Source organism: Protomyctophum bolini (assembly GCF_963924005.1).
Source record: "Protomyctophum bolini genome assembly, chromosome: 4".
Lineage (NCBI taxonomy): Eukaryota > Metazoa > Chordata > Actinopteri > Myctophiformes > Myctophidae > Protomyctophum > Protomyctophum bolini.
In genome coordinates this window covers 41708203-41730753 of record NC_137865.1, presented here as the reverse complement: position 1 = coordinate 41730753, position 22551 = coordinate 41708203, and the positions used below count along the sequence as shown (strand labels likewise).

Here is a 22551-nt window from a genome sequence, read left to right as displayed (position 1 = left end):
ATTGCACGCCTCTGTAGATAGACAGCCACAGTGTGTGGTTGGTTTGAAGCTCTGTGCATGCTGTGACGCCTTCACTGGAGCCATGCCTGCCTTCCTTCCCCCTCTGAGTCTCTCCATCTCTCTTCCCCCTCTGAGTCTCTCCATCTCTCTTCCCCCTCTGAGTCTCTCCATCTCTCTTCCCCCTCTGAGTCTCCCCATCTCTCTTCCCCCTCTGAGTCTCCCCATCTCTCTTCCCCCTCTGAGTCTCCCCATCTCTCTTCCCCCTCTGAGTCTCCCCATCTCTCTTCCCCCTCTGAGTCTCCCCATCTCTCTTCCCCCTCTGAGTCTCTCCATCTCTCTTCCCCCTCTGAGTCTCTCCATCTCTCTTCCCCCTCTGAGTCTCTCCATCTCTCTTCCCCCTCTGAGTCTCTCCATCTCTCTTCCCCCTCTGAGTCTCCCCATCTCTCTTCCCCCTCTGAGTCTCCCCATCTCTCTTCCCCCTCTGAGTCTCCCCATATCTCTTCCCCCTCTGAGTCTCCCCATCTCTCTTCCCCCTCTGAGTCTCCCCATCTCTCTTCCCCCTCTGAGTCTCTCCATCTCTCTTCCCCCTCTGAGTCTCCCCATCTCTCTTCCCCCTCTGAGTCTCTCCATCTCTCTTCCCCCTCTGAGTCTCCCCATCTCTCTTCCCCCTCTGAGTCTCCCCATCTCTCTTCCCCCTCTGAGTCTCCCCATCTCTCTTCCCCCTCTGAGTCTCTCCATCTCTCTTCCCCCTCTGAGTCTCCCCATCTCTCTTCCCCCTCTGAGTCTTCCCATCTCTCTTCCCCCTCTGAGTCTCCCCATCTCTCTTCCCCCTCTGAGTCTCCCCATCTCTCTTCCCCCTCTGAGTCTCTCCATCTCTCTTCCCCCTCTGAGTCTCTCCATCTCTCTTCCCCCTCTGAGTCTCTCCATCTCTCTTCCCCCTCTGAGTCTCCCCATCTCTCTTCCCCCTCTGAGTCTCTCTCTTCCCCCTCTGAGTCTCTCTCTTCCCCCTCTGAGTCTCTCTCTTCCCCCTCTGAGTCTCTCCATCTCTCTTCCCCCATCTCTCTTGTCTGTCTTTGTTGACATTGAAGTTGGACCAAGGAACACGAGCACTTTCACATGCTGCTGCCCGGTGCTAGCTGAGTTCAACAGTGTGTGTGTGTGTGTGTGTGTGTGTGTGTGTGTGTGTGTGTGTGTGTGTTCGTGCACGTCGCTGTACAAAATGTGTGTTTTCTGATTGATGATGATGAAGCCTCCGCCAGAGGTGATCTGCAGGCAGGCCAAAGTTACCAGACAGAAAATCTGTCCTTCCATAACCTCAATTCAACACACGGCTAGACGCATGCACGCACACACGCACGCATGCACGCACGCACACACGTTCTGCAGAAACTGAAACATACAGGTATACTGTAGGTATATTATGCATAAAACCACCATAGATGATAACATGCATACGATGATTCTGAACGATTTTGCCGACGTGCTAATGGGGGACGATGTAAAACAAAGGAAGCTGTAGTTTGCTACTAAACAGACATTTGCAGCACAAGGGCTGCCAAAGTAAAGTAGGCTGTCTTTTGTTGTTTTTCTTGTTTTTTGAGGTGGGTTTTCAGACTACGGCGGAAGATTGGGAGTGATGCTGCAGTTCTGACTGCAATGGGAAGTGCATTCCATAGTTTTTGAGCCAGAAGGGAGAAGAGTTTGGGACGTGTGGAGCGTTGTCCCGGCGTTTTTAGTGAGGGTACTTCCAGCTTCCCTGCGTTGGCTGATCTGAGTGCGCGGGAGGGTTTGTAGGGTTCAATCGAACTTGCAAGATATGGGGGAGCCATACCTTTGGTTGCTTTGAATGCCAGCATCAGAGCTTTGTATTCTGTGCGGGCAGCGACCGGGAGCCAGTGGAGGGAGCGGAGCAGGGGGGAGACATGTGAGAATTTTGGCTGGTTGAAGACCAAGCGAGCTGCGGCATTTTGGATCAGTTGGAGAGGCTTAAGTGCACATGCTGGTAGGCCAGTAAGGAGGGAGTTACAATAGTCAAAGTTTTGACAAGGCTGTTGTCTGGATTAGGAGCTGGGCTGATTCCTGGGTGAGGAAAGGTCTAATTGGTCGTATGTTATAGAGTGGCCCGCGTGGCCCAATGGACCCTACGCCGGTGGACGGGTCAGTGTAGAGAGACCAGAACCAAGTGCAGAGACAAGATGGCAGTTAGATTGAATCCTCACATTCACTAGGACTATTATGGTCTGTCCACCAGTGGTGTAAAGTAACTAAGTACATTTACTTAAGTACAACTTTGAGGTATTTGTACTTTACTTGAGTATTTCCAATTTCCAAGAAATCCAAATATTGTACTTTTACGCCAAAACATTGATTTGACAGTCACAGCGTTGGTTACTACTAGTTACTTTGTACATTTGGACTATTACGAAACATACAGTAACCACTTCAGCCCTGCCCCTATATACATTTTGAAAATAGCTGATCTACAAGCTTGTAGATTTACTTATTTTCAAAAGACTTTTATACATTTGAAAACTTGAAATGGGACATTCTGCATACTGAGTACTTTTGGTATTTTATGTACATTTTGATGCCAATACTTTTAAACTTTTAATTCAAGTATATTTTGTTTTAAATTTTTGAATTCCAGACTTTTGCTTCTTATGTAATGTATTTCTACATTGTGGACGTGGTCTTTTCTTTACGTAAAACATTTGAGTAGTTTTTTCCACCACTGCCACCCCCGTAACTTTTCTGTTTTTGTTGAAGTTGAGGCCAGTGTTCGCCCACACTGACTGGCAGAGGAACCAGTACAGTTCCTGTCTGTCCAGCAGCCATAGTTATCGCAATGGTGTGAGAGCATTCCTCCTCAAAGCCAGCTGAATAAGGGCTGAAGCCATTCATCAAAGATTTATCCAATTCACCCATTTAGGCCTGACGTCGAAATAAAAAAAAACGTTCGCTCCGAATGAATATATAATATTCAAAGATATTGTGCCACATTCTTACGATTTTTCAAAAATAGCAGACCTACAAGCTCATAGCACGCCACCGAGTGGCGCGCTATGAGCTTGTAGATCGGCTATTTTTCAATAGCTAAAGTATAACATAATGCTTAGTTAAAACACCAAAAGGGGTTCCCGTTCAGAATGGGTTAAACTTCGAAAGTGTAATTGGTTAGTCTTAGAACGAAAAGTATATTATTGTAACACTTTATAGAACCAAACTAAAATGTGAATGTTTTGTCTTTTGTTCCATATTATTAAATGAAAGATTAGCTTTTTGCTGGCTAAACATAATTAGCAGTTATAAGTCTCTTTTGGCTCTGATATAATAACTTTACAATCCTTATTTGACAATCATGTCATGGCATATATAATTGGTCTCGTATTACTTGAATAATGTAAAAAACAGAATTGACAGATTATGTTATTACGGGTATGTTTAAGGGATTATGAAATTGATCATGCAGCCTTAAGTATGAATGTGATCCTGGCTTAGAAAAAGCACTTTTTAAAGTGGCTATGACAATATATGACATGACGCAAAAAAGGGGTTTTAAGTGAACAGGATTGTACTCTTGTGGAAGAGTCGACTGCTAGTGGATTTCATCTTTTGGGTGGGAACCCAAAGCATTATGTTATTAGTTATTGAAAAATTGCAGATCTACAAGCTCATAGCTCGCCACCGAGTGGCGCGCTACGAGCTTGTAGGTCTGCTATTTTAGAAAAATCGAAGAACGACTGACATAGAAACATAGCTTTTTCAGAAAACTGTGAGGATGTAGAAGACATTTTTAGAATCTGATCTCAGGTCAAAATGGGTTAAGTCCGTGGCTCAGTCACAAAGCTGCTCCTTGTGTGCCTTGTTGTTCTGCTGAAACCCATTCCAAACCTTTGGGTCAACGGGGTCAAACCTGTTTTTCTACTAGATAATGGAGTTGTAAACATGGGACAAAAATTATGTTTGGAAATCTGAAAGAATTTGACCTACTTTCTAGGCTGCAGTTGAGTCTGCATCTTTGTGCAACTCTCCTGTTCTGGTCGTATGGAGGTTGTTGTTGTACGGTGTACATTCTGTAAAATGAGTTACTCTGGACATCTTATCTGGACAGATTCACTACGCTGCATGTTTTCCAGTGGTGTCCTCTAGAATCGTGTGAAAGGGTCGGGCCATCTGTAATACAGAGCTTGAACTTGATGACCAACGTTTCGGCACAAAATGCCTTCTTCAGGTTATGAAGTACACACACAAGAGATTACAATAGGGTGCATTTTGCATCCCAAAACACAGTTTATAGTTAAGGGACGCCGTAAAAAAAACAATGACCCCTGCATCCACGGGATGCACTACTGTACTGTTTTTTTATTCTAGTTTATTTTTGCTAGCTTTAGTTATAATGTTGTTATATTCATGTAGAGAACAGAAGCAGAAATGGTTATTATAACCATATAAAATGGAATGGGAGTTAAATGCTGCAAATGGCAAAATATGACTCCTAACGTCGTTGAAGTGAGACCATCCCTGCATCCCGGGACTCATTACATTGAAAACCTATTTACATCACTTCACAGTGCACACAACTACGAGCTGTGCGACGTCTCCTCCTTTCTGTTCTAGATTGCTTTCAGTCAGTGGCATACTGAATGTCTGTTGGAATAGATTCCTGGATTTCTGTGTTTAGCAGAGCATCTATAGCCATGTCTAGCCGTGCACACAAACCGTATGGACATTCGGTTCATGTCTTCATGAAGCCAGGTCGCTTCTAGTCTAGTATAACACAACAATGACTGTGAAGGAATGTTTTTCTGGCTGTGGTTCACTGACAACAGGGCTACGCAGCTGACAGGCATCAGGGCACCGGGATAACGGCTTGTTGCATGCAAGTCATGCTTTGGGGTTTAGACTATACATACATATACCATACTCATGTATACATTGAACCAGGCTAATGCCCTGCCTTGATTAGAGATTATGCACCCAGTAGACACGCAGTGATTGGTACAGCAGCAGCGATGAGGATTTGATGATCAGTGCCCAGTCTGTGAAATTAATTAATTAACTAGCCTGCAGCCAAAATGCTAATTGGACTCTGATAATAACTTTTTAACGTAACTCACGTCGGGATGGATTTTGTGTGTTCAATTCACACGTTGCTATATTCGCTAATGTTGCTGCACTCACTGGTTGCTGTGCTGTAGAAACAACATGCATGCATGCTGTCGGTGCCTGTTTCCAATACGGAAGCCAAGAGGAAAGCCACAGATGATGAATGGAGATATATTTGCTTGCCGTGCCATAGAACTGTCTGGTCGTCTTGGACCATTCACAACTCTCCAAAACAGTTTGAAAACAGTTCTGAAGAGCCAGACTCAGAGTCAGTGTCTGGAGGTACCATGCAGACTCCTGTCTGAAGGTATCATGCGTGTAATGTGTGTAGAGAACGACCTGATAGGAAATGTTCCTGCATGGCTGCTCGCTGTGTCCTCCAAGTCAGCCACAGCGAGGCGAGCAGCCATGATGTTCACTGGAGTGGGAAATTACCACCAGGGGGAAAGAGACTGGAGCTGTTTCTCTCTTTGGTTTGTCTTACTACTCTTTTGTACTTTTGAAAACATCAGAATTTTTTGGGGGGATTTCGAGAGACAGCGAGATGAATTCGTGGCGGTGACGACTCGCCACGACGTATTTTTTTACGCCATGACGTATTCTTCATTATCCGCCATGGCAGAACAAAATCCGCCTTGGCGAGTACAGAATCCGCCATGGCGACGACTCGCCACGACCTATTTTTTTACGCCATGACGTATTCTTCATTATCCGCCGTGGCGAGTACAGAATCCGCCATTGTTTATTTTTTTTTTGCGTGCCGTGGTGCAGGTTTTATTGTCCTAGTAATACTATTCTCGGAATTATTTCATCCGCTTGTAGCGTAACGGTTAGCGCTCTCGCCCCTATAGTCAAGGCACTGTGCCGGGCCAGGTTCGATTCTGGCAAAAAACAAACTTTTTTTTTTTAAAGTTATTTTTTTACCCGTACATACAGTGTGTGTGCGTGCGTGCGTATACAGTGTGCGTGCGTGTATGCGTGCGTGCGTATACAGTGTGTGTGTGTGTGTGTGTGTGTGCGTGCGTGCTTCATCGTATTTATTATTATTATTATTATTATTAATATGCAGGTAATAATAATAAATACGATGAAGCACGCACGCACGCATATACAGTGTGTGTGCGTGCGTGCGTATACAGTGTGCGTGCGTGTATGCGTGCGTATACAGTGTGTGTGTGCGTGCGTGCGTGCGTGCGTGCGTGCTTCATCGTATTTATTATTATTACCTGCATATTAATAATAATAATAATAATAATAAATACGATGAAGCACGCATGCACGCACACACTGTATACGCACGCATACACGCACGCACACTGTATACGCACGCACACACACTGTATATGCGTGCGTGCGTGCTTCATCGTATTTATTATTATTACCTGCATATTAATAATAATAATAATAATAATAATAAATACGATGAAGCACGCACGCACACACACACACACACACACACACTGTATACGCACGCACGCATACACGCACGCACACTGTATACGCACGCACGCACACACACTGTATGTACGGGTAAAAAAATAACTTTAAAAAAAAAAAGTTTGTTTTTTGCCAGAATCGAACCTGGCCCGGCACAGTGCCTTGACTATAGGGGCGAGAGCGCTAACCGTTACGCTACAAGAGGATGAAATAATTCCGAGAATAGTATTACTAGGACAATAAAACCTGCACCACGGCACGCAAAAAATAAATAAACAATGGCGGATTCTGTACTCGCCATGGCGGATAATGAAGAATACGTCATGGCGTAAAAAAATAGGTCGTGGCGAGTCGTCGCCATGGCGGATTCTGTACTCGCCAAGGCGGATTTTGTTCTGCCATGGCGGATAATGAAGAATACGTCATGGCGTAAAAAAATACGTCGTGGCGAGTCGTCACCGCCACGAATTCATCTCGCTCCACCTGGAAAATTTCACCGGCAAATTGAATTTCGAGAGTGTACGAATGTTACACACATTATAAATGGATGAATTAACACATAAGCGACAAGGCAGCTTTATGAAGAACAAGGCAAGCTCTATCGAGTGAAACGATAAACACACACACACACACACACACACACACACACACACACACACACACCTGGCTCATTTGTCTGACATTTGACCCGAGAGTGGCCTTCCCCTCCGCAGACACCATATTATGCTGATTGATTTAAGTATCAATAAGGGATTAATTCTAAACCAGCAGGAGGGGTGGTTTAAATGTATGCATGGCAGCATGAATCAGATGGCTTCATGAAAACCAAAGAGCACCTCAAAGAAAAATAAGGGACCGTCTAAACCCAGTCGAATTTTATGATTATGATGAATTTAAAAGATTCAGCTAAGCTTATACGTATGTTTTTTTTTAGCGAGTGAGTGAGGTTTATTATTAGTATTATTATATTTTTTGCTGCAGGCACAATATTTAAACATAAGCAGCTGTCCACATTCTCAAATGTGAATGAAATAGCAATCTGAGAATCCCATCGTCAAATATTCGGGAAAACAGCGCCTCCCCTGTCTTGAGAGACTAATGAAATAGTAACGCTAGGCTCAAGACTGCTGTTTATTCACAGCACAAAACCAAGATGGCGGACACACAACAAAGTTTAATCCATGAATTAATCACAGTTTAAAGTTTTAATCACAGCGTAATGGGTTTTAATCACAGTTTAAGGACTTAATCACAGATCTGTTTAAGCAATGCTTAAAATTAAAGTGTTGCAACACAACTCGAATTAAAATGAATCCTTGATCAACAAATCCTTGATTAACACTCTAAACTAAGCTTCATTTAATCGTTCTTGGTGCAAACGGCCCTATGACTAAAAGTTAAATCAAAAGTTGCTGTCAAAAACATGGATGAAATGATTTACTGGGCAAATTAACATTGCTGGGGTGAACGATTTTGCTGACGTGCTAATGGGGGACGATTTAAAACAAAGGCGGCTTGCGTGCTGTAGTTTGGTACTAAACAGACATTTGCATGCACACAATTTAAATTCAAAGGGCTTTATTGGCATGAGAAAACATACGTTTACATTGCCAAAGCAGAAGTGCACAAGGGCTGCCAAAATAGGCTGTCTTTTGTTGTTTTTCTTGTTTTTTCGCCTCCTCTCTTGGAAGTTAGACTGGGCCAGATCTAAACTGACTGGGCCCAGTGGACCCTACGCCGGTGGCTGCCGCTTGGGTTTGGGTTATTTATTTATTGGCGCCACCCTTGTGGTACCGGTACCATTCTGTCTCCGTTGGCTTATTGTGCAGCACAGAGTTCTGCCAAGAGACATGGTAGAAATAATATGTTACGGTAAATTAACTTGAGTTTAAGTCAAATCTTTGCTTCTATGGGGGGGTCCCTGGAACAACATATTTTCAGATGGGGGTCGGCGGCCAATTACACATATTTTTGGGGGTCCTTGACATGAAAATGTTTGAGAACCACTGACATAGGGTTTTTCAGAAAACTGTCTGGATTTAGAAGACATTTGTAGTACATTGTAATATTGAACTGAATGACCTGGTGACCTATGATGAGTCCAGACTCCATCCATGTAGTCATTTACTGACAAGTTCAAGAAATTCAACAGAAAAAGGGAGTTAGAATCTCAAGAAGGGGGAAGTGCACCGGATTGTCTGGTTGAGTCATTATTATTAGGACATTTTACCAGTAGTAGTCAATGGTTGAGAAACAGTGGGATGCATTACAAGTGTTAACTTACAAAAGCACTAATCTTAGCCCATATCCTCACCCAACACAACAGTGGTCCCCATGTTGATTCTAAGTCAGTTATGTTAAAGTATGGTTTTATTTTAAGTAAGTTATTTATTTAAGTGTACTCTGTCTCTGAATAACATTTTCATTTTGGAAATATTGCATCAGTTTCTACAATAAAAGAACATTTAGAAATTATACTCAAACGCATGATTTAGTGAATGACAGAGCTGTATATTGTATTATTTTTTTGTAATACTGTTTGGGGCAGGCATACAAACGGCGATGCATCATTTCATACTTAGTTATTCCTAGTGTTGGCTCAGGGTTGTGACTGACAGGAAGACAGAGAGGGAATCTGACACACAGTATTCTAAAGGTCACAGGAATACATGGCAGGTTGGTGAGCCTGCTTTACCCCTTCCTTGTGTGTGTGTGTGTGTGTGTGTGTGTGTGTGTGTGTGTGTGTGTGTGTGTGTGTGTGGCCTATTGACCCCTGTGCAGCTGCTTAATGTCACATTCACACCAGCATGCTACGCTGGGTTAAAAAGAATCCTCCTGCTGTGTATTGTCGGAAAGTTAGTGCGCCCCGTTTGGTAGGTGTGAATTAAGGCTCATTCCAATCCTGAAGCGCACCAAAGAACTGCATTCGCTATACTTCGCTTTCATTTCGCTTCAAAGCGCAGATCATCGCAGGTGTGAATACAATCCCGTTAAATATAGGGGATGAATGTGCCGTTGTTGTAGAAGTTGGTATTTGGCACACGAGAAGGAAGGAGAAGGCGTTATTACGCGGCGACGCGTAAAGATGTCCCTTTTGGACAGACGTGGTCTGAGATAGAAGCCCTTATTGCAATATGGCCAGACCATCATATTTATCAAATGCTGAAGGTTGCACACACGAATAAGTGAACGCAGTCGGTGTACAGTATATACAGTATAGCGAGAGCATAGAGGCGATTGGGTTCCGTCGCACATTTGCGCAAACTAATGAGTTTGTGCTCGACGACACACCAGTCCCCGACGACACACACTTTCATTTTGAATAGCCGTAGCGAATGAAAATAAAAGCCTGGGTACCGAGGCTACACAACGTTACCGTCACTTTACGTCCTGCAGTCCTAACTATTACTCACACCATGATATACAGTATATATTTCACTGTAGTTTATGGATGGAACACATTGATAACGTTTCCTGCTGCGGTCTGTCTCAGCCAGTGAGAAGGCAAACGGAGCAAATGAACAGTTTCACTGCCTGCTAGGGCGAGATTGGGCGAGATTAATTCATGATCACAGATCGCCTGGGTGGTGGATGGGTTGGGTATGAGTGCGTATCGCGACGATCAAATGCAGTGAAACCACTTTAGCTCTTGTAGGCCTACTTTACTTTATCAACTAACATTACGTTTGGGGCGGCGGTGGCTCAGGGGTAGAGTGGCTGGACGGTAAACGTAAGGTTGGGGCGAGATTGGACGAGATAAGGGTTTATAATGTTTAATGTGTCGCCATGCAACACTTCGCTTCCGCGCTGGGCGACGTCATCGATCGTTTTCCATCCTCCTGATCCAAAAAAACTCTTTGTATTGGAAATGAGCTCAGTTTGAGGTGATCATACAAAACATTATTTTGACATTACGGGACCGTTTCAGCTGTTCCGTGTTCCCGGAAGTAGGTGATTATCTGGTGATTATACCGGTGGACGGTGGTGTCGCTTCAAATGGGGAAGCATGGCTGTGTGTGCCAACCACTAGATGGTGCTGTTGGCCGCGGAAAGAGTTAATTATGTAAGAATGATGCAACTTCTCCGCCCATTCGCACATTTTCGCATCAAGTCTACTGAAGTCTTGGTGTGACTGCGACCTTACCTAAGTCAACAGCTGTGCTTGGCTCCAAGGCGCCACACACACACACAATAACACAGTATTATAACACACTATGTAACGTATAACGCACAGTGACTATAACAGTTCGGACGGGTGCGATGTCTCTCTTTCTCAGCAGGTGACGGTGAGTTTAACGAGACGTTAGCTGATGTCGACTCTCAACCACTGGCATCTGTTTGCTGGCCAGGGAAAGTATCAGCAAAACATTACAGGGAAGGTCTGAAAATCCCAAGTGGCATTTATTGGGTGCGCTAATACACGCTATACAGAAATAGAGAGACTGAAGCCTTTTGTTTTGGTGCAAGATAGAGTGGTATTGATCGGTTAACCTCTGAGTGCATCCATCCATCCTCTGCTTCAGTAAGCACATCTGGAGAGAGACTCGACCACCACTGAAGCACTGTTGTTTTTGGCAGCAAATATCTATTTTAGTTTTAGTCATCATAGTCTCTTGAATAGTTTTCACTTAGTTTTAGTCACATTTTAGTCACCTGGAATGTTCTAGTGTTTAGTCTAGTTTTAGTCGACTAAATGTCATACGATTTTAGTCAAGTCAAGGGCCTTTTATGTTTTAATGTTTGCTTAAAGTTGGCAAGGAGCACTTTAAGCAAACGTAAAATGGTTTGTTTAAAAAAGTGAGTTGCCCCTCACTTCAAACATTTTTTTTACTAGCTTGTCGGTTGACATTATTGTCTCCACTCTCCGGCGTGTGTGTGTGTGTGTGTGTGTGTGTGTGTGTGTGTGTGTGTGTGTGTGTGTGTGTGTGTGTGTGTGTGTGTGTGTGTGTGTGTGTGTGTGTGTGTGTGTGTGTGTGTGTGTGTGTGTGTGTGTGTGTGTGTGTGTGTGTGTGTGTGTGTGTGTGTGTGTGTGTGTGTGTGTGTGTGTGTGTGTGTGTGTGTGTGTCTTTTCACATTGACCTGTAATTTGACCTGTAATAAAGTATACAATACAATACAATACAATACAATACAATTTGTGCCAGCCAAGTCTATGGACTTTAATGTTTGTTTAGGGAAATGTTTGTTGAGGGAAATGACAATGTTAGACGTCAACTGCATGTCTCATAAAATTATACTGCCCTCACTGCGCCCCTCACTTCACATGTGTAACATTAATTGAGAACATGAGGCGCCACCACTAACTATGGGAGTTGTTTGTCTACTCTAGTGTCCATCAGGTCGTTTTATTGCAATGTTTTAAACAGACTGACAGTAAGAACACACAGTCATAGACATAGACCACATAGGCCACTGTGGCTCAGGAGGTAGAGCAGGTCGTCCAATGATCCCTGGGTCGGCGGTTCGAATCCCAGCTCCTCCTGTCTACATGTCGAAGTGTCCTTGGGCAAGACACTGAACCCCAAACTGCTCCCGATGTGCTGGTTGGTATACCTTGCATGGCTTCCGCCGCAATCGGTGTATGAATGGGTGAATGTAATGCACAATCTATGTAAAGCGCCTTGGAGATAAAGGCACTATATAAATGCACCATTTACCATTTTTACTTTAGTTACGTAAGCATCATACCAGATGTTCTGGAGGATACCTGTCCAACTTCAGTTCATTTCTATTAGTGAAATGTTTACTGAAAATGTTCTGTTTTGACGAAAGCCAAGAACCTCTTTTAGATGGCAAGCCGGCACAACCTGCTGTGTCTCTGTTGCCATGGATACCATGTAGTGTGTTAAACTGAGGGGGGATGGATGGCGTGGGGTTTCTGTGGTAACTGCTGACTACAGCTATTTTGGTCTCGTGAAGAGCTCAGATGGGTGGCCAGGAAAGGAGGCGAGAGCACAGAGAACTAAAGGAGAGCTTATTTGAGCTGAAGGCAAATCTTCCTAAATGACTCTTGTTTGTGAGTAGCTTTGCTGCACCCGGTCCACATGGAGGATGATCCGCCTACCGGTTGTTTGTTCTCACCCCATACCAGAGGTCAACACTTTCATATAGCTTTACCCTATTAACCTTAATTAATTTAGGCCTGAAAAAAATGTCTTCTAAATCCTGACAGTTTTCTGAAATACCTGTTTCTGTATCAGTGGTGCTCAATATTTCATGTCAAGGACCCCAAAAATGACCCCCATCTGAAAATATGTTGTTCCAGGGACCTTCCAGAAGCAAAGATTTGAGTTAAAAACGTTCACTCTGAAAGAAAAAAAAAGATTTGTTCTACATAAAAAAAAAACAATAGCTGATATACAAGCTCGTAGCGCGCCAGCTTGTAGATCTGCTATTTTTCAATAGCTAAAGTAAAACATAATGCTTAGTTAAAACACCAAAAGGGGTTCCCACCCAAAATGGGTTAAAGCGTGTGGAACTCTCAGATTGATAGGCAAAATTGGATACATTTTCACAGAACTTCATTCATAAGATTTAAACCAGGCAGTATACAAACATTATTCACAACAAAAGTATCGCTTTCATGTATTGCGTCCTTTAAAAGGATGTGATGGCAACCCAAAAGTTTTGCACCAGAGACTACGTAATTGAGTGATGTCTTGTGTCATCTGCTCCCGGCTCCATTAAAAGGATCTGATGGCATCTCAAAAGTTTTGCACTGGAGACTGACTACGTATTTGAGTGATGTCTTGTCATCTGCTTCCGGCTCCATTAAAAACACTTTTATTTTATAGCTGACTGAAGTGTCACAAACACTAAAGAATTCGTCTGGCGCAGCTATAGAGAAAAGTAAATAACGACCATGGTCTGGTCTATACCTAAAGGCTTTTGAGTGCCGGTAGGATTTTTATCACTCGAAGGAAAAAAAAACAAAAAACAGATTGAATGTCATTGTATTCTGTCTTTTCCTTGTGCTCAAGGTAAACTGAAGGCTAAAGTAGAGAATCATTTTCTTTATACCTTGTGCTCAAGGTATAAAGAATATGATTCTCTACTTTAGCCTTCAGTTGTTCTGTCTGTCTGCTTTGACGGAGTACTAACCCATTTTGACCTGAGATCAGATTCTAAAAATGTCTTCTACATCCTGACAGTTTTCTGAAAAAGCTATGTTTCTGTCAGTCGTTCTGACTGACAGAAACATAGCTTTTTCCCACCCCAAAATGGGCTAAACCATAACCGCCGCCGAGAGAGAGAGAGAGAGCCACATATGTTTTTTTGCAGTGGTCCAGCACCAGTGGTCCTTGAGGGGGTTCCAGGTGGCCCCCAGCTAAATGATGGACCCTTTTATAGGTGTTCAACTCCTGAGAGCATATATATACATCCTCAAGAGTTAAATTATTGTTAAACATCTGCATTTACTTAATTTACAAAAAGTATACACGGTTATAAAATGTAGAAGATGTCTATAAAATGTCTCTCCTATGTATACTACATCAATACAGCATGGAATTATGGACAACATCTATTTATATCCAACGACAACTAGACATTCTAGGTCTTGGGTCTGAGAGGCCAAATACTGACCTGACGAAGATCTATCAAGATCGAAACGGTGTTGTTTATAATAAAGTAATCCTTTACCAAAAGAATGGTGTGCGGGCCCTATACCTCCTTCCATGACTGCTTTATTGGCTCTACACCCACTGTCCAGGTGCGTGTAAAATAATAAGTATGCTCCGAGAGGCCAAATCTCATCAAATGGTGGACTAGTGTCCGTGGGACAGGTGCAGAATTAATAATGGAAAGAGAGGGAACACTCATATGCTCCAAAAGATACATTTATTGACGCCGTTTCGAGCCAAGGCTCTTCATCTGGTCAAACTCTTTAATAATGAATAAGAAGGAATAATGGGCCTTGATATGAAAAAGGTTGAAAACCCACTGCTTTATTATTGTACTGCAGGTTCAGCCCAGTCATATACATGTACAGTAACTCCATGCAGACCTCGGAGACCTCAGCCATTTCAGAAACAAACTCCAGCTAATATCTTGTTGTCATCTTCGCTGTCTTATGTCTTGCCTCAACAAATGAGGCAGCTGGCAGGCACTTTGCTGCTGCCTGCCATCCTTAATGCCGCAGCACGGTATGGCCCACGCCAGCAGCACGCCAGCAGCAATAGAAGTGAGATGACTGCAACTACTTGGCCTCCTATGCTATACCACGGCGCTATGCCTGCATTACATACTGCGGTGCAGGCAGAGCAGGACATCAGAACCCCCCCTACACCCCCATCAGAATACATATAGATGCATTACATACTGTGGTGCATCAGAACCCCCTCCTACACCCCCATCAGAATACATATAGATGCATTACATACTGTGGTGCATCAGAACCCCCTCCTACACCCCCATCAGAATACATATAGATGCATTACATACTGTGGTGCATCAGAACCCCCTCCTACACCCCCATCAGAATACATATAGATGCATTACATACTGTGGTGCATCAGAACCCCCTCCTACACCCCCATCAGAATACATATAGATGCATTACATCCTAAAACAGTGAGTGGCCACTATAGTGCTAAATGTCCATGAGGTCGCGCATGAAGCACAGGACCATTTTGAAACCTGTAACACTAGAACACTAAAATAAACCGCTGAAATAAAACCCAGATGTAAACTTTGAAGCAAAAGTAAACATGTCTAGAAGAGCGTGCGCTTGCGTGTGTGTGTGTGTGTGTGTGTGTGTGTGTGTGTGTGTGTGTGTGTGTGTGTGTGTGTGTGTGTGTGTGTGTGTGTGTGTGTGTGTGTGTGTGTGTGTGTGTGTGTGTGTGTGTGTGTGTGTGTGTGTGTGTGTGTGTGTGTGTGTGTGTGTGTGTGTGTGTGTGTGTGTGTGTGTGTGTGTGTGTGTGTGTGTGTGTGTGTGTGTGTGTGTGTGTGTGTGTGTGTGTGTGTGTGCGAACCCCCTCCATGGCTAATCCCCTAAACCACTGGGGGATCAGTGCCAAACTTCCTGTGCACGCTGCCAGTGAGCCCAAGAATAAATCCCTAAATATTTTTTAACCATATTGCAAACATCATTTTTAGAATATCTTTCAAATGTTGTAATGCTATAAATCCTCTATATTTGGGCAAGACTGACATTGACTCAACACGACATCGGAGAGATCCTCACAAACTGTTTCTGTCAGTGTGGTGCTCAACCTTTTTCCCAGAAGGACCCCCAGAATTATCAGTATTTGGCTGTGGACCCCCCCATCTGAGAATATGTAGTTCCAGGGACCCCCCCCCCCCCCCACAAGAAAAGATAAGTTAAAAATGTTCGCTGTGAAAGCATTATATTCAAAGATTTGAACAGCTAAAGCATAACATAATGCTTACAACACCAAAAGGGGTTGTAAGCATTATTATGCTGAGTTGGTGGTATTGCCTTCATCGAATCCTATACCGTATGGCTCTATTACCACCAACCACCCCGCAAAGCATATGCAATAAAACACGAGTTCAAAACTTCAAACGTGAGCGGCTGGCTAGAGGATTGGTATTGGCAACAATGCGCTTTAGTTGACATTTCCATTGATTAGTTGTAACTAAGAGTACTTAGCAGAAGCTACACCCCTATAAACCAAACAATTTGAGTTGCTGAGTATAGGAGCCTGTATTAGTCATTCAGATAAATGGGGCACTCTGGCTGTGTGCAGATGAGGTGTGAGGCGAACGCATCAGTCCCTGGCACACTCCCCCGACCCCCATCATTATTATCATAGGCCCATGATGAAGGGAGAGGTTTTTTGTGTAGCTTGCATAATGAGCTAGAATGCAGTCATAACGTTATGGGCGGCTGCACGATAACACTATACATACTGTACCCTCTTTACAGTTCTTCTGGCAGAAGTGCAGTACAGTGCAGTACTTTCTGTTATGATGTAACGTTCCACAGCATAGATTTGTATTGTTATAATTTAGCTATTGAAAAATAGCAGATCTACAACAAGCTCATACGAGCTTGTAGGTCTGCTTTTTTTTGAAAAACGGTGAAAATGTAGTGCAAATCTTTGAATATATGTTCTTTCAGAGCAAACGTTTTTAACTCAAATACCGGTATTTGCTTCTGCGGGTCCCTGGAACAACATATTTTCAGATGGGGGTCGGCGGCCTTAATACATATATTTTTGGGGGTCCTTGACATGAAATAGTTTGACTGACATGCATTTTTCTGAAAACTGTCAAGATTTAGAAGGTAGAATCGTCCCCAGGTCTAAATGGGTTAATATTGTTTGAAAACACTTTTGACAGTTGGTCCATAACAGGAAATATGTTTGTTTTTCCTCACCCTGGCTGATAAGCCATGCACAAGGTGCTGCTGGCAAATGCCATCATTGACCAACTTCTCTTCTTGGGTATTTTATAGTTGCCTGCTTGATTTACACACTGGCGTTGCAGCAGGACACTAAATTCCGGCCGCAGTGAACCATTGAAGAAGTATTTCAGTATTTGCCAGCCAAAACTGACATTATCCTCCAGGCAATGCTCCCTTATGACTAATGGGGTAAGCAAAGTCAGAAACCACAGTAGTAAAATGTGGTATCACTTTCACAATAATTGGCTAATGGTAATTTCCCTGTCTGTGTTTTCATTTCTCGAGGCGGTCCACTCTTGGTAAAATGGTAAATGGCGCTTTACATAGATTGTGCATTACATTCACCCATTCACACACACATTCATACAACGATGGCGGTGGAAACCATGCAAGGCACCAACCAGTAACCTGACTCCGCCAGATTGCGTCAGTGTTGAGTTCACAAGTTCCCTCCTCCTGCCTGCATCTGGTCTCTCTCTCTCAAGCAGAAATGATAAACCAGAAGCAGCGGGACAAAAATGATATCTCATTAATAATTTGGAGTTGTAGTCTTGTTTACTTTTGCTCTGTGGCAGCGCTTCAATACGTCATCAGTATCGCGTTGATCCCGCCTCTAGCGGCCGCATATCTCTCCGGTCAGAAATGGCTCAGTCATGGCATCATCTCTGCCCGAGAGGGACCAGATTAGGGGTTCAGTGTCTTGCTCAAGGACACTTCGACACTAACTCTGGGGGAGCCCTGGGGTTCGAACTAGCAACCTTGTGGTTCCCATCCGGCCACTCTACCCCTGAACCACCGCCGCCACTCTTCCACGGTTCAGTCACTGCCTGGTTCGGTGATCGAACAGAATATCATTTAAGATGACGGACAAATGGCCATATTGCTGTCTTTGCAACATCTGCGCTGCCTTCCTCTCATGGTGCACTATCGATATGAATTTGATAAATTGCTTACCCCTAGATAACAGGATCCTCCCACTGTCTCCTGGGCACTTTGCAGTCGGTTAGGGGTCATCCATTTGTCCGTACGTGATGGACAAATGTGTTCCGTGGCAAGACTTGTCTTTGTCCGCGGCAAATGTAAGATTTTGTTCTTACGTAATATCACAATGGAACAAAGGGAGTCTACCGTAGCAACGCGCCTCAAGCCTGAAACGGCTGAACCGGTGCTTCACAGGTATACAAGGACATTATTCTGCTTATGTAATATTATTTATGTTCTCATTATGATCATAAGACCCAATTACTGAATGTCCATGTCCAGGTTTTCTTCAGAATATCTAGGACACTGATTTGCTACAGCTAGACTGAGCTAGTATGGTACAGGCAGCACTGGTTCTCAAAATGTATATTTTACAAGGACCCCTATAACTCAGTGTACAAATATGGAACCAAATGGACGTACAGTATGGGTCCATTTGGTTTTTCTGGTCCATTTTCTGGTCAAATTATTCTTCCCTACTTTGTATGTGTCCCATGGCAAAAAATATAATTTTGACAAACGTATGATATGAGGTTAGGGGACTATTAGTCGGACAACAGTCGGACAACGTCTGTGTGTCATTGTGGAAGTGTATTGTGGAATACTGTCTCCATTGCACGTTGCTGTTGATAACGGCTGATGACGGAGATGAAACCATCCGGTAACATCCAAAAGGCGCTGTAGGTGGGTTGTTGTACAGGTGAAAGAGCTGGGAGAGATTGTGACGACGGAGAGAGACCCGGCTCTCTGATAATGCGATTGGTTCAGGCAGGAAAGAAAAATCTCGTTGTGAAAATGACCGGCATTCGTCATCATCATGTTAAAACGCTAACAGATAACAGATATAGCTAACCTTGTCAGCCATTTAATTTGACTGCACGGGGCTTCCTCTGCCTGCCTGCCAGGCCTGGCTCCTCTCCTCTCCTCTGGCTCTCTCTAAGCCGGAGCGTAGGGGGTGGAAGGTTGGTATTATTAGGCCTAAAGGTTAAGAGTCGAGTGCTTTTCATTATAGCTCACATCCGTTGGACCTACAGACTAGCCTATTTTGGGCGGGAACCCCTTTTGGTGTTAGCATTATGTTATGCTTTAGCTATTGAAAAATAGCAGATCTACAAGTTCATAGAGCGCCACCGAGTGGCGCGCTACGAGCTTGTAGGTCTGCTATTTTTGAAAAATCGAACGACTGACATAGAAACATAGCTTTTTCAGAAAACTGTCAGGATGTAGAAGACATTTTTTTAATCTGATCTCAGGTCAGAATGGGCTAGGAGAATGTGGTAGTATAGACTACTAGAGGGCACATGAAGGACAACTGCATGCTGAGTTGAATGAGCTGCCCTTTGGCAATAGGCATATATAATTGCTACTTACTTCAATGGCATTATTTAATAGCCAGCAGTTTGTAGAGTGATTGACGTGGCGCCTATTAGCATGTGGTGGTTGTACTCCACAGACGGCTCCCATGTCGCCTTCTGTTGGAACTGCTTTGAATATGAAGCAGGGAGGAACCATGCTCGGAACAAAATACATACTGTATTATGGACACAGAGATGTTGCTGTTCTTATTTGTTTGTTATTGTTGCTACAATGTTGGTCTTAAATATTAACCCATTGTGGGCGGGAACCCCTTTTGGTGTTGGCATTATTTCATGCTTTAGCTATTGAAAAATAGAAGATCTACAAGCCACCGAGTGGCGCGCTACGAGCTTGTAGATCTGCTATTTCTGAAAAATCGAAGAACGACTGACATAGAAACATAGCTTTTTCAGAAAACTGTCAGGATGTAGAAGACATTTTTATAATCTGATCTCGGGTCAGAATGAAAACTGTCAGGATGTAGAAGACATTTTTATAATCTGATCTCAGGTCAGAATGAAAACTGTCAGGATGTAGAAGACATTTTTATAATCTGATCTCAGGTCAGAATGAAAACTGTCAGGATGTACAAGACATTTTTAGAATCTGATCTCGGGTCAGAATAGATGAGCTACAGAGATAATAGTGGTGTATTAATGGTCGGCGTTGAGGAACCTCCATCATCACTCGCTTAACGGTGGGGTCATTGAGCTGTGGTGGTTGCCATGGTTACCCTTCACAAGAGGAGGCTAAGGAAGGTTGAGGGCCCCACCCCCTAATTAAAATCCACCATATTGATTGGTCGGGGCAGGCGACCGCGTGCATGCACGCGCACACACGCACACACAAACACACACACACACACACACACACACACACACACATAAACAATTACACACAATTACACACGCACAAAAACAACTGCCCTGTGTGACCGTGAGAGAAAGGAAAACAGAGCTGCTTTACAATCGCCCTGTCGTGCTGTTAATGTCCTTCACGTTACAAGCAGCCAATTACAAGCTAGAAATAGAAATAGTCATTATGGGGACAGTGATTGTTCCCATTCAGTTCCCCGCAAGAAACATTTGTGTAGATTAAAACATATTTCTAGAGTTCTAGGCTTTCTTGGGAAAAGCTTCCAGTTAGGATTATTATAAGCATTACAAACTAATGTCAAATAAGGGGCGGAAAGCTTATCATAAAATCGTCATCCTAGAATGATTGCCAGTGTGTGGTTTGATTAAGTAATTACTGGTTAATTAGGTGCTGTAGTCGGTGCTTTCAACCCTTTTTCATATCTCACACTCACAATTGAAACATATAATATTTTGTTTTGTTATCGTTGGATAAGATTGTGTCCGCAATTCCATGCGGTGTTGATGTTGTTTACCATAGGAGAGATAACGGGCTAATGTTGATCAAAGATAACAATTGTTCTACATTCTCTAATTGTGTAGACTTCTTTTAAGTTAATTAATGCAGATGTTTTATAATTGATTAAAATGATTATAGTTCCATTAACTGTGCTATACTTTGTATACACTATGTCAGGGGTATTCAATTAGATTAGGCCGGGGGCCACAACTGTAGAATGATTGTGTGTGGAGGGCCGCACATTGTGCGCGCGAAGCGCGGACATTTGTGGGTTCTCAAAATGCTTTTTGTGCTCAAACACGAAGATTTATGTATATTTCCGCACAGTAATGAGCAGGGTAATATGTCTATACAGGTATATGCTACCTTAGAATAGATGTAGGCCTAGATCTATTTGACAGTGCATAAACAGCATTGCTTTGACATTAACGACCATCAGCTGGACGGACACACACACACACACACACACACACACACACACACACACACACACACACACACACACACACACACACACACACAAACATTACATAGAGCAGTGATTCCAAAGTGGGGTTCGGGGTCCGGGGACCCCCAGGGTCCTTGAGGCAGTTCCAGGGGGTCCCCAGGGAAATGGTTTGGAATCAAATGGACCCTTATGGGTCTGTAACTCTGAGAGTGTACAAATGGAACCAAATGGACCCTAACAGGGTTTATTATTGTGAGAATGATGGCTTCCATTTTCGCAACTTTTCAGGACTAGAAAGCCTGCAGTTTCTATTAGCTTGGATTCTCCATTGATGTCACTGTGGGTTTCTGAACTGCCCACAGCCCTCCTATGTGACACAGACCGAGTAGAAAAAAACGTGTCATTTTATCATGATTATTAGTGAGGACCTATTATGAAGATAGGTTGAAAAGTGGTCCTTTAATGATTACTGTCATTATGGTAATCTCACAATTAATATCACACACACCATACCTGTAACTTTTATTAGCCCTATTATTATTCTCAAAAAAAAAAAAAAAAGGGTTTTTTTTTTGGTTTTTTTTTTTTTTCAAAATTCTTCCAGGGGCCACAAGGAGGCGCTCCGCGGGCCACATGTGGCCCGCGGAGCGCCAATTGAATATCCCTGCACTATGTGGTCTGGAAGTGGAACACAGCAGTGTGTCTCTACAGCTCTGTGGAACGCCCATAAACCATGTGTAAACACAGCTATCAGATGGCTGTTAACATCTACAGCATACAACATGATGTGTGTACATACTGTACATGCATGCTCTCACACACACACACACACAACACACACACACATATATGTAGAGGGCCAGCAAAACAGACGCTAAGCAACCAACTTACATATGCATGAGAACGCACAATGAAACTACAATGAAGCTATGACGCGTGAAGCTGCTGCAAATTATGCTGTGATGCATTTTTTTGCATCGTTTGCATCGTCTGAATGCACCGTTAAAGATCTATATAAAGCCGGGTCCATTTGGTTACTCTCCCATCATTTAGCTGGGGACCGACTGGAACCCCCTCAGGGACTACTGGTGGTCCCCGGACCACTGGTTGAGAACCACTATGTACTGCATGTAGATACTGGATAGCTAGCTCCGTGCGGGGTGCATCCGTTGGTTAGTCAGACTGACAGTCTGACAGGCATTAGTCAACAACCGTCGCTCTCTGATGTGGCAGGTTAAAACTAACCTGTGGCAGGTTACAACTAACCCGTGGCTCCTGACATGCGTGTACAAATGGAATCAAGTGGACCCGTTCCATTTGTACACTCTCAGAGTTAAATTAACATTGATTTTACTGTATCAATTGGGGGGTCCCAGAGGTAGAAATTAAATGGGACTAAGGCATGTCTAACTGGGGGTCCTTGAAATTAAATGGGTTGAGAATCACTGCTAGAGCCGTAAAAAACGTCTCTTATGATGGG

The 22551-nt window shown here is 43.5% G+C and overlaps 1 protein-coding gene across 3 annotated transcripts in view; it reads left to right on the top strand.

Moving 5' to 3' along the window:
- The window catches only part of LOC308313680 (suppressor of tumorigenicity 7 protein homolog), a 72107-nt gene that overhangs the window by 14424 nt on the left and 35132 nt on the right, over positions 1-22551 (top strand). The gene's annotated exons all lie outside the window — the stretch shown is intronic.